The sequence below is a fragment of the Pteropus medius genome, unplaced genomic scaffold (assembly GCF_902729225.1).
Source record: "Pteropus medius unplaced genomic scaffold, Ma_sr-lr_union100, whole genome shotgun sequence".
Lineage (NCBI taxonomy): Eukaryota > Metazoa > Chordata > Mammalia > Chiroptera > Pteropodidae > Pteropus > Pteropus medius.
Genome location: NW_024354875.1, coordinates 34,088,230 through 34,103,760, shown reverse-complemented (window position 1 = coordinate 34,103,760; position 15,531 = coordinate 34,088,230). Strand labels below are relative to the sequence as shown.

General features: G+C 38.2%; 1 long non-coding RNA gene across 1 annotated transcript in view; it reads right to left on the bottom strand.

Moving 5' to 3' along the window:
- Positions 1 to 3,412: 3,412 nt before the first annotated feature.
- Positions 3,413 to 15,531, bottom strand: part of LOC120597135 (uncharacterized) — a 47,009-nt gene continuing 34,890 nt past the window's right edge. The window contains exons 4-5 of the long non-coding RNA XR_005651340.1: positions 7,318 to 7,411; positions 3,413 to 3,564 (exon numbers count right to left, since the gene is read on the bottom strand). This is a non-coding gene — a long non-coding RNA (uncharacterized LOC120597135). The remainder of the gene's footprint in view (positions 3,565 to 7,317; positions 7,412 to 15,531) is intronic.

Below are 15,531 nucleotides of genomic sequence, written 5' to 3'. Positions count from 1 at the left end.
TGGGTTAGGCCACGATATTGAAAGCCACCTCTTCCTTATGTGGGTGCTCTCATGGGTTTTTCAGAAAGCCCACTATCCCCCATTGCTGGGGACCCCTCACCTGAAGTTCCCTTGATCAGCTAAAACTCAGCTCTGAGTCTCAACGCCAGCTTCTGCCTGCTGAATCCTAACAGCTCCTCTGGGTGGCCCTGTTGGACAGGAGCTAAGCTTCTCCTCTCTCAATTCCAGCCCTGGTCCACCCAGTCCAGCCACCTCACCTTCGCTCCCACTTAGAATTCTTTTTCTTTCCCAAGTTTCTAGGTGAGACCCAAACACCAGTCACCAGCATCCTATGCACACATCCTCAAAGGTGCAGGTATGTGTAAAGCTCTCTGGATGAAGCCTTTCCAGTGGGAGAGCAACTTTGAGGTGGGAGAGGCTTTCAGACTAGTCTCCTCCAGAAAAACCCTCTTCACAAATCTTCCCTTGCAATCTTCAATCCCTCTGACTTTTTGTTATGAGGCATGGCTGTTCCCTAATCTTGTAGAGTGTTCTGCACTAGCTATAACACTCGGGGCTCTTCCTATTATCACTTATGGACATGATTCACTCACAGGGGAAGCTTAGCCTGGCCCCCCTTCTTCCTCTTGATAGTGGTCCCGCCCTCAGGCACATACCTGTTCTGCTCATGAAGTCGGCCTAAACCTCGGGTTCGGTGAACAGCCCCACTTGGCTGCCACACTAAGCCCTACCTTCCAGCTCAGCCTTTTTCAGTAATAAAAATGACACTTTGGTTTTCATCCGCTACCTTTTATTTTGTTTTTCAGTTTGTTCAGACCCTGAGTGGGGAAGACAGGTGCTATTTATTGAGCCCCCTCAGAGCCCCAACATGTTTTTACCTTAAATATAGGAAAAGGATTTGAGTCATGTTACCACTTTTTGAATAACCCCTTTGAAGATTTCTGTCTTTTTATGGCTCCTCTCTTTGGCTTGTTCTATATTTTATCTTGATATCTCAGTGAGAACTTCTTATTTAACATCTTGAAATATGTCATATGAGAAATGACTAGGTAAAACTTTTAGAGTTTTCTTGAGGAGTAATTGATGATAGCATCTATTTAAGGATACACACACACACACACACACACACACACACACATATCCATGAAATGAAGATCTTTTAGGTAAAATTTTAAAATATTTCAGGAAGAAAAAATTAAGGAGACTCAAATTTTTTTCTCGGCTTTGCCAAAGACTAGCTATATGACCTCGAGGAAGTCACTCCATCTCTCCAGATTCTAATTGTTTCATTTATAAAATAAAGAATTTGGCCTAAATAATCTCTCGGGTCCTTTTCAAACTTGTAATATGATTCTGTGAGACCCTGAAAGAAATGGGAGAACACTCCTACTGCTAAGCAGGCAACGCTGGAGGTATAGGCATGAAGGTTAACAGCGCAGGCTCCTGAATGTGGCCCTTATTCCACTCGGTTAGACACAAACACTTCCTGAGTGCACACATTTGTATACTAAGAGATATTTGAGTGCATGAAATTTAATCCTCAACCCAAGGAACTTACAAACACGAAGAAGCTACACTGTTCACAATTATTGCTTAACAACACATGATATTTTATTTACCCAACAGCCACTTTTGAGAACCTACCATTCTGTGTACATTAGTCCCCCTTATCCACAGAGGATATGTTCCAAGCCTCCAGTGGATGTCTGCAACCGATTATAGTACTAAACCCTATGTATACTATGTTTTTTCCTATACCTACATACCTATGATAAAGTTTAATTCATAAATTAGGCACAGTAAGACATTAACAACTATAACCAATATTACAGAACAATTATAATAATATACTGTAATAACAGTTATATGAATGTCTTTCTATCTATCTATCTTTCAAAATATCTTATTGTTTTCTACGTACAGGAAGAAGACGCTGGACAAAGGATTGATTCACATCCTCAGCAGGACAGTACAAGACAGAAGATTTCATCATACTGCTCAGCATGTCACATAATTTAAAACTTATGAATTGCTTATTTCTGAAATTTTCCCTTTAATATTTTCAGACTGCTGTTAACCAAAGGTAATCGAAACCTGGAACAGAACTGCAGATAAGGGGGAACTACTGTACACAACACTGGGATTGTGCTTTGGGTGCAGTGGATAGAGAGTTTTCTCTCAGAGCATCACAGTTACATATGCGTACAGACTTACACAGAGCCCGTAACCAGAATTGGTTGAAAGCGGAGTAGGGCCAGGTGACAATTCACAGCCCCAAATCTGCCCTCACAGCCTTGGTCCTCTGCTTCCAAGGACAGAGACAAAAGACACTTCCATTAGAAAAACAATAGTGGTGCTTCTCTTTTCTTTTTTAAAAAGACAGGACAATCAGTCAGGATTCACTCTGTCTACTGTTTGTCTGTAAAATGTGTCTATAAAACACCTGGTAGTTGTAAAAAGGCTTGGGTAAGGCCCAGGGAGCCAGATAAATATGTGTTATTTATTCAGCTGTCTCAAGCCATTACCAATTTCCTTACACCCAAGGATTATCTGTTCTCTTATAAATGTTATTTGTAATATTCTTGCTGTATGGGCAGGTAAAAAATACATATGGAAAATCAAATATCTACCTCCCTGAAAAACTATCAAGTACATTCTTTGCGGCTATTCAGGCATAGTTGGATACTCTGAACCCTAAAGATGGTGGCAATGCACTTACCTGGTGTGGCAAACATGGCACTTGCAGTAAAAGTTACTTGTCCTGTAGGTCCGCAAGTATCTCCTGAGCACTTTTGGTGTACCTAGCTCACTGCATTAAATACATAGACGATACTAGAGATTCTGGTCTGTTCTCCAAGCCACAGTGTCAGAGTAAACAGTGAGCCTACTGCCTGAGGACAGCCATTCTGTCCCCAGTGAGCCTGGAGGTTGTTCTTTGCTCTTATCTGATCTCAAAAGCTGAATATTTTCTTCCTTTCAGTGAACTTTCCAAGATATATTATGTTCACCAGCTCAGATGTATCACTTATGAATGTTTAAGGCTTTGAATTTTATTGTGATAATGGACATTTAACTCACTCTGAATTCTGATCAGGTAGCTTTTCACAGAGACAGGCCCCTACCTTACATTGTCTAATTTTAATGTCAATACTAAAATTGAAATCCCTTCTAGGCAGGATCCCTAAAGTAAGGGTGTTTCAACTGAAGACACATGGGGAATTTTGCTCATTGGGCAAAGGAGAAGGGATACTACCTACAGAAGTACCCACAACAGTGAGACATGGGAAAACATGGACAAAGACATTGGAAGGGGTTGTGCCATAATTAAGACAATCGTATTTTCCTAACTAGACACCAGGGCCAATGGCCGGACACATGGTCTGAAATAGGACAGATTTTTTGAAATCTGGGATGTATGATCACCACCTTCACAGTGAATGAAACCAGCAAGAGCCAGTGGCTGTTCTGAGTGAAAGTCATAAACAATGAGTGCCTGTACCTTGATGCATCCGGAGGAGTGGGTGAGAAGCCTGCCGATGTCATCCTCTTATGAGCCAGAGTTTCCTGACACAACACAAAGAGGGTTTGTTAATGAAGGTTTTTCAGAACCACTTGTTGTCATCACCTTGTCTGCAAGGACAAAGGTGCAATCTATTGGCCAAAAAACAATGAAGCTTTGCTTCCAAACAACACAGTCCAGGAATACAAAATACAAGAAGCAGGAACATAATGTTACATGTCAATTATATCTCAATTTAAAAAAAAAGCAGAAACAAGTACAGCTATCCTTTACTTTTTCAGTTCTATATCTGCTTCTTAAACAGATTTCTAACATCGTACTATTTTTTAAATCAAATCCTCATCACTCTGTCTGCTAATCTTGTGCATTCAATTTAAAACTTGGGAATTGTTCTGTTGCAGAGGAGGAGATTCAGAAATTCCAGTTCTCTTACTTAATAAGAATGTTATGTTCAGCATAACGGGAGAAAAGTTTCTCCTTATTGTTAACACTCAGAGTCAGCTCTTAGTTATGTGCTTTGAGAATGACTTTTGGAAAATATTTTAACTCCAGTTCCTGTCACTAACGTAGAAGTCTGTGGGCCTCCATTCCTACTTTTAAGTTGCTGAATGTGTTTTCATCTTGTATCTTATCAAAAGCTGATTTTTTAAAAATTATGATATCATAATAAGTTAATACTGATGATCCAAGGTTTTGTGTTATCTGTATCATCCTTTTAGCTCTATTAGAGTAGATAAGAAAGGCTTTGATTTTATGAGAAACTCAAGGTCAAGGTGTAGAGGTTTTTGGGGTTTTTTAAAAATACATCAAGGCTTTAAACAGTAAGAAGAAAAATAAGAGATGTATTTGAATATACCTGGTGTGTTGGTTAGGTTGTTTATAGATTCAAATGATCAACTAAAAGTGGAATAAATAGTACAATCTCACATAATAAGTGTGGAGTTATGGCATTTGCAGGGTTCACTATTTCAGTGGCTCAGCGACTTAATGAGGACCTGGATTCTTCCCACGTTTCCATCCCATCATCCTGAGCACATTGGTTTTAACCCTCAAGCTTGCCCCCATTGTCAGAGATGGCCACTGTAGCATCAAATAATTATCTCACACTTCATCTATGGGCACAAAGCTGAGGGTATAACTCACTAAGAAGGAAAGAGTTTCCCAGAAATCAGTCAGGCTTTGAAAAGTAAAGAGGTAGTCAACCTCTTAAGTGGGAGGTTGCCTACGGCAGCACATAAAAAGGATAGGAGGGATGGCATTTGAATAGACAACCAACACTATCGCCATAGGTGGAAATTGAGAAAAATCGCATTTACATATACTGAAGGTTAATGGAGCCTTCTGATTATTTTCCAAGGAAACTGTGTCTCTGAAACAAGCTTACAACCAAGTGACCATTTTCTAATCAGTTTAAACAGTACAAAGGAAAGAATATGTGTGAGGTGTGTCTGGTGAGGGATGGGGTGGGCATAGCTTGATGGTTGGGTTGAGGAGTGGTCAAAAATGAAGAAGAAAATCTTTCAACAATGATAATTAGTGCCTGCTAACATCATTTGCCTTCCTAAGGAATTATACAATGCCACCTATGAAGTATTCTTGCCCCTCCCTCCCCCACCAAAAAATCAAATTAAACCTCTGGATCTAACACTCAGCTTACGAGAAATACAGGGAGCACAGGAACTTTTAAACAACACCACAAGGAAGTAATCAGCAAAATCCAGAAATGATGGAGGGAATTTAACCTGACTGGATATTTGGTGACATTAAAAAATTCTTGTCAATATTTTCAGAAAAATTTGGTTATGTTTTGTTTTATTTTTAGGAGTACAACTCTTTATTTTGCTATAGTTGCTGAATCAAAATATATGGTTATGTGTTCTAAAACGGTCCATATCTGTTGGAGATACATGATGAAATATTTATAGCAGAAATGTTATGACATCTGAGATTTACTTCAAATGCCTCAAAATAATCTAGTGGCGGGGGGGTCAAGGTGGGAAGAATGACAGGCTATGAAGATGGATAGTCCTTTATGCACTTTCAGTAAAGCCTCTGTTCGTTTTGAGAAGGTATAAACCTAGTGTACTTAGAACCGAGAAACTTAGATGTTAGATTCCTATAAATGACAGCAAAACCAAAAATCAAACCTCTTAATAGTAGTAAACCAGTTTTCCTCCACTACAAGCTCATTATTCCAACCCTCCGAAAAAAATAAATGCAACATATACACTAAACAGCACAGACAGACAATATTCAACTTTTCTCCAAAATATGAGTGATGAAGACAGCTTCCAAGCTTCAGATTGTTTACAAAAGATCCATGAGGAGGAACCTCAAGAAGGCATCTAAACAATAAAACTGTCATCTGATATATCTGGGTATTTTCCCGGATATATATAAGTACCTCCTAGACTTCTACTTGAGTCTTTTTAAAACTAGTTCGAGAAACTACTTTGTTTCTCACTTTTACCAGGATGAAACAGTGACAAGAGGTAACAAGAGAAAACTTGGGATGGAAATTGCCCAGCGAGGACAACAGGGCCTGAAGGAAATAATACTGGTGTCCCCTGCTTTTCAGAAGTTCGCATTTATACCACTTTGCTTTTACAAAAGATCTACCTTAGTACTACTTTTTACCAACAGAAAGAAATCCGAAGAAGATTTTCACTTTAATGAAAAAAGACAAAAAGCGAAAATAGCATTCAGCGTTTGTTTTGTCAGCAAACTGTTAGAGAGGCAGTGCACACCCTGAGCTCTGAGTGGCGCCACCAAGCTCCTTCCCCAGGAACCACATTCAGCATCTCAGTGTAGCTTTGAACTGTGTCTGTGAGCACCTATGCTTAATCTTAATTTATTTTGTGCATCATTAGCAAGATGTATCCAAAGGTAATTGCTATTTCACTCTACACCATTTCAGCTCACAAAAGGAATGTTCTACTTTTAGAAAGCAGGAGAAACTTGTATTTATTTTTGGTATCTTTCTACTTCCACAATCTTACTTTCTATCTCCACCCATCTCCATCCCCTCCCCAGGCTTATGCTGTGCTCATGTCCTCTGGCTTCCCTGAGCCTTCTTCATTTTTGCCCACTCTCTAAATTTTCAGTGTTCTCAAATTCAATTACAAATTCCCAAATTAAGGTTTCGACTACAGCGATATGTAAAAAAACATTACTAGAATTTTAAGTTTGTTCAATCCCCTCAAGCCATCTTCCATCAAAATTCTAATTTCTATACTCTCAGTGTGCTGATCTAATCTAGTAGTTAGGAAAGCAATCCGAGTAAACTACTTCTAATCGACAGTCTCAGCTGCCAGTTCACAGTCCTGAGGGTCTATCATCCTCATATTCTCTCTCAAAAGCATGCTCAGAGATTGCATCTTAGAGTGGTAGATATTCATATGCCTTCGATAATAGAAGCTAAGAAGGGGATATAGGGAAAAGTTTGCATGCATGTCTGATCATTCGAATTTATTTCAGTGTCATAAAAATTCCAGATTAAAGGTATAGCCTGGTAAAAGTGTTTGGGAATGAGGGTGGTACCGATTTCTTGAAGAAGGTACTAGTGGGTTTTGTTCTTCTAGCTTGATGAAAATTCTTTCACAGAAAAGAAATCAAGACTTAGGCTTTACAATGTACGTGACAAGGTTCATGTAATCTAGACAGTAGTTACACAAAAGTTTTTCCTTCTGGGTAGTCAGGTGACCTATGACTTTCTATAAGTCACACCACTCACCTGCTCGGAACCATAAAGAGAAGGAAAGAAAAGTCTCTGTGGGCCCAGCCTGCTTCCCATCTACCTGGCAAAGTGCTCCACTTCTCTGTTCTCTGATCCCTGTAATCTGGACCACCCAATTCAGATATTCATGCTTCCATGCAAACAGGCGATTCCTCCTACAGAAAAAAAGAAAATACACTTATTAGAATTCTAATTATCCAGTTAATTTCATTTACTAACGAGAATACCCTTGTAAGGTTGGTGTCAATACCATTCTGTAGTTGAAGAAACAGGGGCTGATAAGTTGTAGCGTGAGTTTGCCAGGTTTCTTTACCAGGTTAGTCACAGCGGAGAGGTATGAAATCTAGTCCTGTGGCACAGAATAGATTATTGACAGAGTCATTTGTGTGCCCTGTTCTTACTTCTGCTGGAGACTTATCTGATAGAAGGAAAAGGTGATTTTCTCCTTTCTTCCCTCTCTAGAAGGAAACCTGGCTATCCAGTTCTGAGGCACAGGTTCTCATGCGCAGGTGTAAGAGGTTTAAGAGCTTCTTTGTATTTCAAAAGCTAACTGGAAAAAGCCCCAGCCAGGACTTTGAGAGTTCTTGGTCTTCGGGAAGAAAGCTGGAATTATCCTAAAAAGGAAGGCAATGGAAGGCAGTGTTTCACAGGGAAGATAGATATGCCCCCATCCAGAGGCTGGAGGGAGGCACGGACATTTCCCACTCCTAAGCGTACACAGTGATTCAGAGCTTCCCACTGCACCACAGATGCAAACGAGTAAAGAATGTGTCACCATCAAGCAAACTCAAGCAGTTATCCTATCTGAAAACCTGACTCATGGGGAGCCGCAGACAGAGAAAAGGAATGACCATTCTCTTCATAGCTGTAGTATTCTAGGAAGTCCAGAGAGCCTTCACAGGGTGTTAAGCAGATGGCAGCCCTGCCCAAGCAGGGTTTTCTTCCTCTTTCTCATCCCCCACAGCTCGCAAAAGGTTGTACTTGTGTACAGAGCCCTTGGGGGTCACGCTAGGAGATCTTAGCTATCTGCTCATGAAATGTGGTCGTCTGCTCATAGATTTATGGCCTGTAATGCATCTGGTTCTTTATTTAAACAAACAAACAAACAAACAAACAAACAAAAACAGGATGAGTGAAAGCAGCTAGACATGAAAGAGCATAAACTATATGTTCTGTTTATATGAAGTTTAAAAATAGACTAAACTCTCCTGTGACGATAGAAGTTAGTACAGCAGTTACCTTTGGCCAGGTATTGACTGGCGGTGGGGGTGGAGGGGAACAAGGGAGCCTTCTAGGGGGCTAGAAATTTTCTATATCTTGATTTGGATGGTAATTACACAGGCGTAAACATATGTGAAAATTCATTAAGCTGTACACTTAAGATATGTATACTTTACTGTTAGTAAATGTTACCTCCACAAAATAAATACATAATAAAAGCAAACAAGCCAACAAACATAGATATTAAACAGTAAGCTAAAATGATTTGTTAGCTCTAGCTTGTCTATGCCTGGGGCCACCTAGTTAGCTCTTGCTGACTTGATCACTTTCCAGTTCTTAAAAATAATTTGGCTCCTTATCCCAAAACTGCACAGAAAAATTTAAAAGCCAGAGAAGAGCACTCAGCCTGATAGCCCTCATCCATAGGGTAATCTGAGGCATTGTGTGTGTGCAGAGATGACAGAGCCAGACTACTCAGGTTCACATCCCTGCTCTGCCACTTGATGATCACAGCCCTAATCAGAATTGAATTACATCAATTCTCTATTCCTCAGCTTCCTAATCTGTGTAATAATCTTAATAATCAGGATTAAACACGATTAACCCATGTAAACACACTCAGTAAATATCCAATATTACTGTATGCCAAATCTATGGTAATCGCTTTACCAATATTATCTCGTTTAATCCTTGCAGCACCCCTATCTGAGAGATGGTGTTATCCCCATTTTATAAGTGAGGAAATTGAAGCTCTCAGAGGCTCAGTTTGCCTAAGGTTACATAGTTGGTAAGGGGTAAAACTAAGACTTGAACCCAGGTCTGTTTTTTCTTTTCCTGTTAAGGAGCTTCTTTGACACCCACTGGATCTTCCTAACCTCTGTATTCTTTCTATCTGCTTCCACCTGGACCACCCTAGAGCTAACCCATCCTTAACTTGCATTTCTCCCCTTGCCTGCTCTAAGACTTGAAAATTTGAAATATCTTGGAAAATAGAATTAAATGAAATCAATATTGACAAGAGTGAAGAAAACTCACATTCCAAAACTGGCAGCAGAAAACGAACCAAATAAAAGATTAAAATAATGAGAAGATAGGAGCAAATCCAGAGATTCCAAACTCAGAGGGACATTTACAATAATCCAGAAGAAAGCTCTGAATCAACCATCAGGATATTGTATAGAACTGCATCAGAACGTGGGGCCCACTGACCTTCCCCTGCCCGTAATCATGTAAAAGGGCCCACCCAGAATACCTTGGATACTTACCCTTTCTCAAATTGTTTAACTTAATCACATCTGCAAAGTCTCTTTTACCATGTAAGAGACTGTGTTCATAGGTTTCAGGGATTAGGCCATGGGCATCTTTGGGGCCATTTTTTCTGCCTACCATATGTGGTTATTGGGTGCCTGTCAGATAATCCTGCTTCCTGTTTTGGCCATTTAAGTGCTGCTTGTTCTACCCAAGATCTGAATCTAGAGTGACACCCACAAAGGCTCGCAAAAATAACCTAACCAGACTATTCCTGCCAAGTTTCCTTGGCTGTGGTCCTTTGGTTCCTCCTGTTTTCCAAACCTGATTTTTAGCCTTCAGCTCAATTCTGTGAGCTCCCCAATAGTTTGCTGACAAATTATTTTTCTGTATAAATTAGCCAGACCCAGTTTCTCTTACTTATAATGAATAATTATGACTGATATAAATAGTCCTACCTGCCTGCTCCACACCCATTTAAGTAAATGCTTCCTGGGAATATTTTCCACCAACCTAAAGGAAATTAGACCTTGCATTCAGAGAAGAGGTCTGTCACCATAACCACACAAAAGCAGATAAAACTCATGGCACTAACCTACAATAATCAACCTAGTTCTTCATTTGTAAAAGTAAAAGATAACACAGGATCACCAGACATTAAGGAAAGCCAATAGCATGAGAGTAAAATAGACAAAAAAGAACAAATAGACCTGACCTGGAAGAAAAAGAGATCAGAACAAAATTTTCATCTTAGGAAAAAAAAAGAATCCATTTGGTATATTCAGGGATATGTTGAGAATATTTTCCTACATATAAAAAGAACATTCAGAGAATAAGAGTTATTGGAAAAGAAAAATCCAGTAAGAGGACTTCATTCACCATTGAATCTCAGCACTTAAAATGATGCCTGGAACTCACTAAATACTTGTCGAGTGAATGAATGATCAATGGAACCTATACAACTAAAAGTCAAATAGTGATCAAAAGATTAAGGTAGGAAAATCTCCCAAATTTTGAAATAAAAAAGACAAAGTAAATGGAAAATATTAAGATAAGCAATATTGAGTACTAATCAAGGTGATTTGAAATCCATCTAATAGGACTTCCAGAAAAAAGATACAGAAACAATGACAGAAGAAATCAAGGAAAAAAATAAATTAAATTTCCCTGAGCTGAAGAAAGCACAACTTATAGATTGAAAGGGCCCACTGACAAATCCTGGTGAAATTTAAGAAACTCACAGATAAAAAATATGATTCTGAAAAATTCCACATAAAATCTACAAAGAAACAAGAAGCAGAATAGCATCGGACTTCTCATCAGCAACCCTGAGTACCAAAGACATCAGAGCAATATCTTCGAAATTCTGGAGGGAAATGATTATGAACCTAGAAATCTATACCAAGGCAAACTTATAATCAAGTGAAATAGCAAATTGGAAACATTTTGAACACACCAAGACTCACAAGTTTTGCCACAAACACACTATTTCTAAAATAATTATAGTACTTATGCACTTGAACAAAGCAACAATGACAAAAAGTAATCCGAAGAAAAAGATAATGTGCAATAGAGGAAAAAAAGTAAGTCAAAAAAATATCAAACAGTAATACTTAACTAGAATAAAACTAATTTGATAAAAATTTCTTACACCTGCAGTGGAGGAAGGAGAAAGTCAGAGAATATAATTTCTTGCTTAATGGGAATATATAAAGATGAATTAATTCTAGATACTGATAAAAAAACATGTATAACCATGAGAGTTCAAATTTTAAGTTAATCATCTAAATAATTGAAACTGAATAAATAACTTTGCCATCCCTTAAAGGAAAACAAATGGAACAAAGAAAACTTGATCAATCTAACAAAAGACAACAACAGGAGAAAGAAGAAATAGAAGGAAAAAAAAGCAACCTGAATAGAAAATATAAAACAAGATAACACAAATTTATTTAAACATATTAACAATAAAAATGTAAATGAGTTAAGCTTCCATTTTCCAAAAATGAGTTTTGATTTGTAGTAAAAAAAAAAAAAAAATCCAGCTATATGCCATTTTTAAAAAGACATCTAAAACATTAAAGGGAAAGAAGGCTAGTTCCAAATGATAAAAATCACAATTCACTGAATGAAAACCAAAAACTTTTATTTACTTAATACAGAACTTAAAAATTTGAAAAGCAAAAGACATTAGAAATACAAGAAATCAAAATTGATCAATCTATAATGTCAGAAAAAAACTTTAATACATCTGTTTCAGAAATCAATAGACCAAAAAATGTTTTAAGCGAGTATATTTGAGTACAGTAATGCATTTATTATTCACTTTGTGAAGATCACAGGGACCAACATTCATTGCACAAAATCCAAGTGTATTCATTTTACTCCATCTCTCAGCAGCAATTGACACATTTAGCACCCCTCTCCCCAAAATAGGCTTCCTGGGCTCCAGAGGTGCCACATTCTTCTGACTTTCCTACTGCTTTGTGGAGCCAATGTGCCCACTCTGCCTCGCAGGCTCCTCATTCTATTCCTGACCTCAAAATATTGAGGTAGCCCAAGACTCAGCCTTCTCTTTCTTCCCTCTCCACACTACCTTCCTACACCGTCTCGCCCAGTCCTCAATCTTTAAACGCCATCCCTATGCTAAAGACTTCTAGATTTCTTTCTGCAGTCTTGCATTTTTCCCTGAGTTTCAGATTCCTTCATCCAGCTCCACTTAAATGTCTAAGAGGCATCTCAAATTTAACATGTCCCAAACTAAACTCTTGAGTTTCCTTACATAGATTCTAAAATTTTTGTTGTCTCAGATTTTTTTATTGTGGTAAAATACAAATAACGACATTAACCACTGTAACCATTTTAAAGTGTCTAATTCCCTGGCATTTAGTACTTTCACGATGTTATGCAACCATCTCTACTGTCTAGCTCCAGAACTTTTTCATCACCCCAAAGAGAAACCTCCATTAAGTTGTCACTCCCCATTTTCACTCCATACCCTGAGTCCCTGGAAAACACTAATTGACTTTCTGACTCTACAGATTTGCCTATTCTGGACATTTTACATAAATGGAATCATATAGTATGTGGCCTTTCATGTCTGGCTTCTTTCACTTAGCCCACCCCACCCCTGACATCCAAACCATCAGCAAGCCCTAACTCTTATATCATCCAGATATGTCTCAATTTTGATCATATTTCACTACCTCTGGTTACAACTAAAGTTCGTTCTGCTTTCTTTTTTCCCCCCTCTAATTCGTTTCCCCATAGCGATCAAAATTACTTTTTGTAAGTATGAATCAGATTATGCCACATCAGTGCTGAAGACTCTTTGGTGGCTTCCCCTTACATTGGAATAAAATCTAAATGTCTTACTATGGCCAACAAGGCCAACATGATCTGGCCCATGCCTACGCATCTGAGCATCTCTCCCATGCTCGCCAGCCACACTGAGTCTCTCCTACACCAACCACTTTCTTGACCTAGAGCCTTCACGCTCCTTGAGCATTTGTCTGGGACATATGCCTTCCATCAAACTTGGCTTGACTCTCTCCTTCTCATCATGCAGGCCACCTCCACAGAGAGATCTGCCCTGACCCTCCTATCTGAACTAGAATCCTCACTCCTAGTCTCTCTCTCACCCCTTATCCTGATGGGTTTTTCCCTCATACAACTTAGGAGCCTATAACATAACATTATTTTTCTATCTGTTCATTATCTCTCTCCCCTCACAAGAATTTAGGCTCTAAGAAAGTAGGTACTTTGCCTTCGGCCAAATCCCCAGGGCCTAGATCAATACCTAGAATATATGAGGCATTCAGTAATTACTTGTTGCTTGAATGATTAATGAACTGCATTATAAACACACATAGAAAGAGGACTTTGTGCTTAATAAACATAATGTCCACTCTTTTCAAATGTCTTTGAACATTTATATCAGTAGATTATAAATCTATTGATTTATTCATGTTGCTGAGAATATAAATTAGTATAATCTGTCTGGTGAATAATTTGATAATATTTATCTCACTTTAAAATGCAAGTAACCTTTAAACCAGTACCATATATTGAAAAGCCTTCCTTTCCCCGTGAATTTCATTGGCATCTGTGGTAAAACAAGTGATCCTCTGTGTGTGGGCCTATTTTTTTACTCTGTGCTGTTATTTATTTGATCTCTTTCAAAGGTGATATTGAAGTTTGTATGGATCTAAGGAAGGTTCCCTTCCACAATACTATTTTTTCCTACTGTTCTATGTCCTAGAACTGACTACTCTGGACAATAATTTAGTAAAAATTTAATACTATGGTAATATAGAGAATACTTTTGGTTTTGGTAGGAAGATTTTCACCATATTTAGAAGACTATTATGGAATATTGTCTTCTTGGACCTTGGTGTGTGGCTGGAGGTGGGGAGTAATTTTTTTTTTTTAATTAAAGGAACTGCTGCTTTGCATTTTTATATTGTTCTCAAATATTCTTCTCCCCTCCCAGAGTTCCTGAAGGACATTGAAATGTTCCATGTTGTAAATAATACTGAAAAGGTGACATATTCTGAATAGCCCTCAGGTATTAGAAATAAAATATAAAACCAACTTTGGTTTGAAAAATTGTCACTGTGGTCCATGGTGCTAAAGCGACTAGATATCCACATGAAAATATAACGAGACAAGACTCAAACTTTTTGTTATGTAAAGGACTCTAGTAGATTTTATTTGTTCATTATGCCAGAAGGAGAGAGAGCCAATAACCCTCTTCTGATTTGACAGAGCAACTTTAATAATGTTTATACCACAACATTGTCACCAGGGTAACAAATAAAGACTATCTCAACAGTCTTAGCAAGCAGGCAAATACAGGTATCATTGAAGGTTGTGTTCACATAACATGTCTAACAAATTCTAAAATCTCTAGCACCTACAAGATTCCTTTGTTCAAATAATAATCCCAATGATAGACTTATACTAGAGAGAACAGAATGAGCTGGTAGCAGTTGTGAATATTTGCTCAAGTCTTTATGTTGCGTGGGAAACAAGACTAACACTTCCGTGAAAGTTCGAATTTAAGAACTTACATCATTGGATGCTCTGACCAAGTTTTAAGATAAAGGACACCTCTTTCTTTGTAGCTGCAGTAGAGAAGAAACATCTTTTCATCTCTTTATTAGACTTTTTAATTTAAAGTTCCGTATTTTCAGAGTCAGGATGTCAAATTTTACTAGGTAGCGTTAAAAACAGAATACAGACTTATGGGGCTCAGCTTTAAAATGGAAAATGAATTGTTAGGATTTGACTTAGTGAAATAGGAACAATTTGTCTTCCACATATCAGACTTCTCATCAGGAAAAGCAGGTACTAAAATATGAGGGGAAAAAAGCTACCAAGTTCCTCAGCGACATGATTATAAAGTAGAATATTGCACACAGACAAACACAATTAATTGTGACAGTGGAATGAAGACATATCAGACAAGGAAGGACTTGGAACATTTACCTCCTACAGTAAGTTGTCTGAAAATATTCTCCAGCAAAACAAGTAGAAATAAAAGAGGAAGACTAGTAACTCAGGAAATGGTGGAACAAATCTCCAGAGCAAAAAAGGGAAGTTCAATATGACTTGCTGTGGAGCAAGACGAAAGAGTAACCAGGAGAGATTGGAGAAAATTGCAATGCCAGGAAGGAGGGCAACAAGGAAAAGGGGCATGTGGAGGAGGAAAATGGGAATAAGTGATAGAATAACAAATATAATGAAATATCGGGGAAAAAAAGTTGAAAATATTATAATTACAAAGGCAAATGACAGAAGAAAC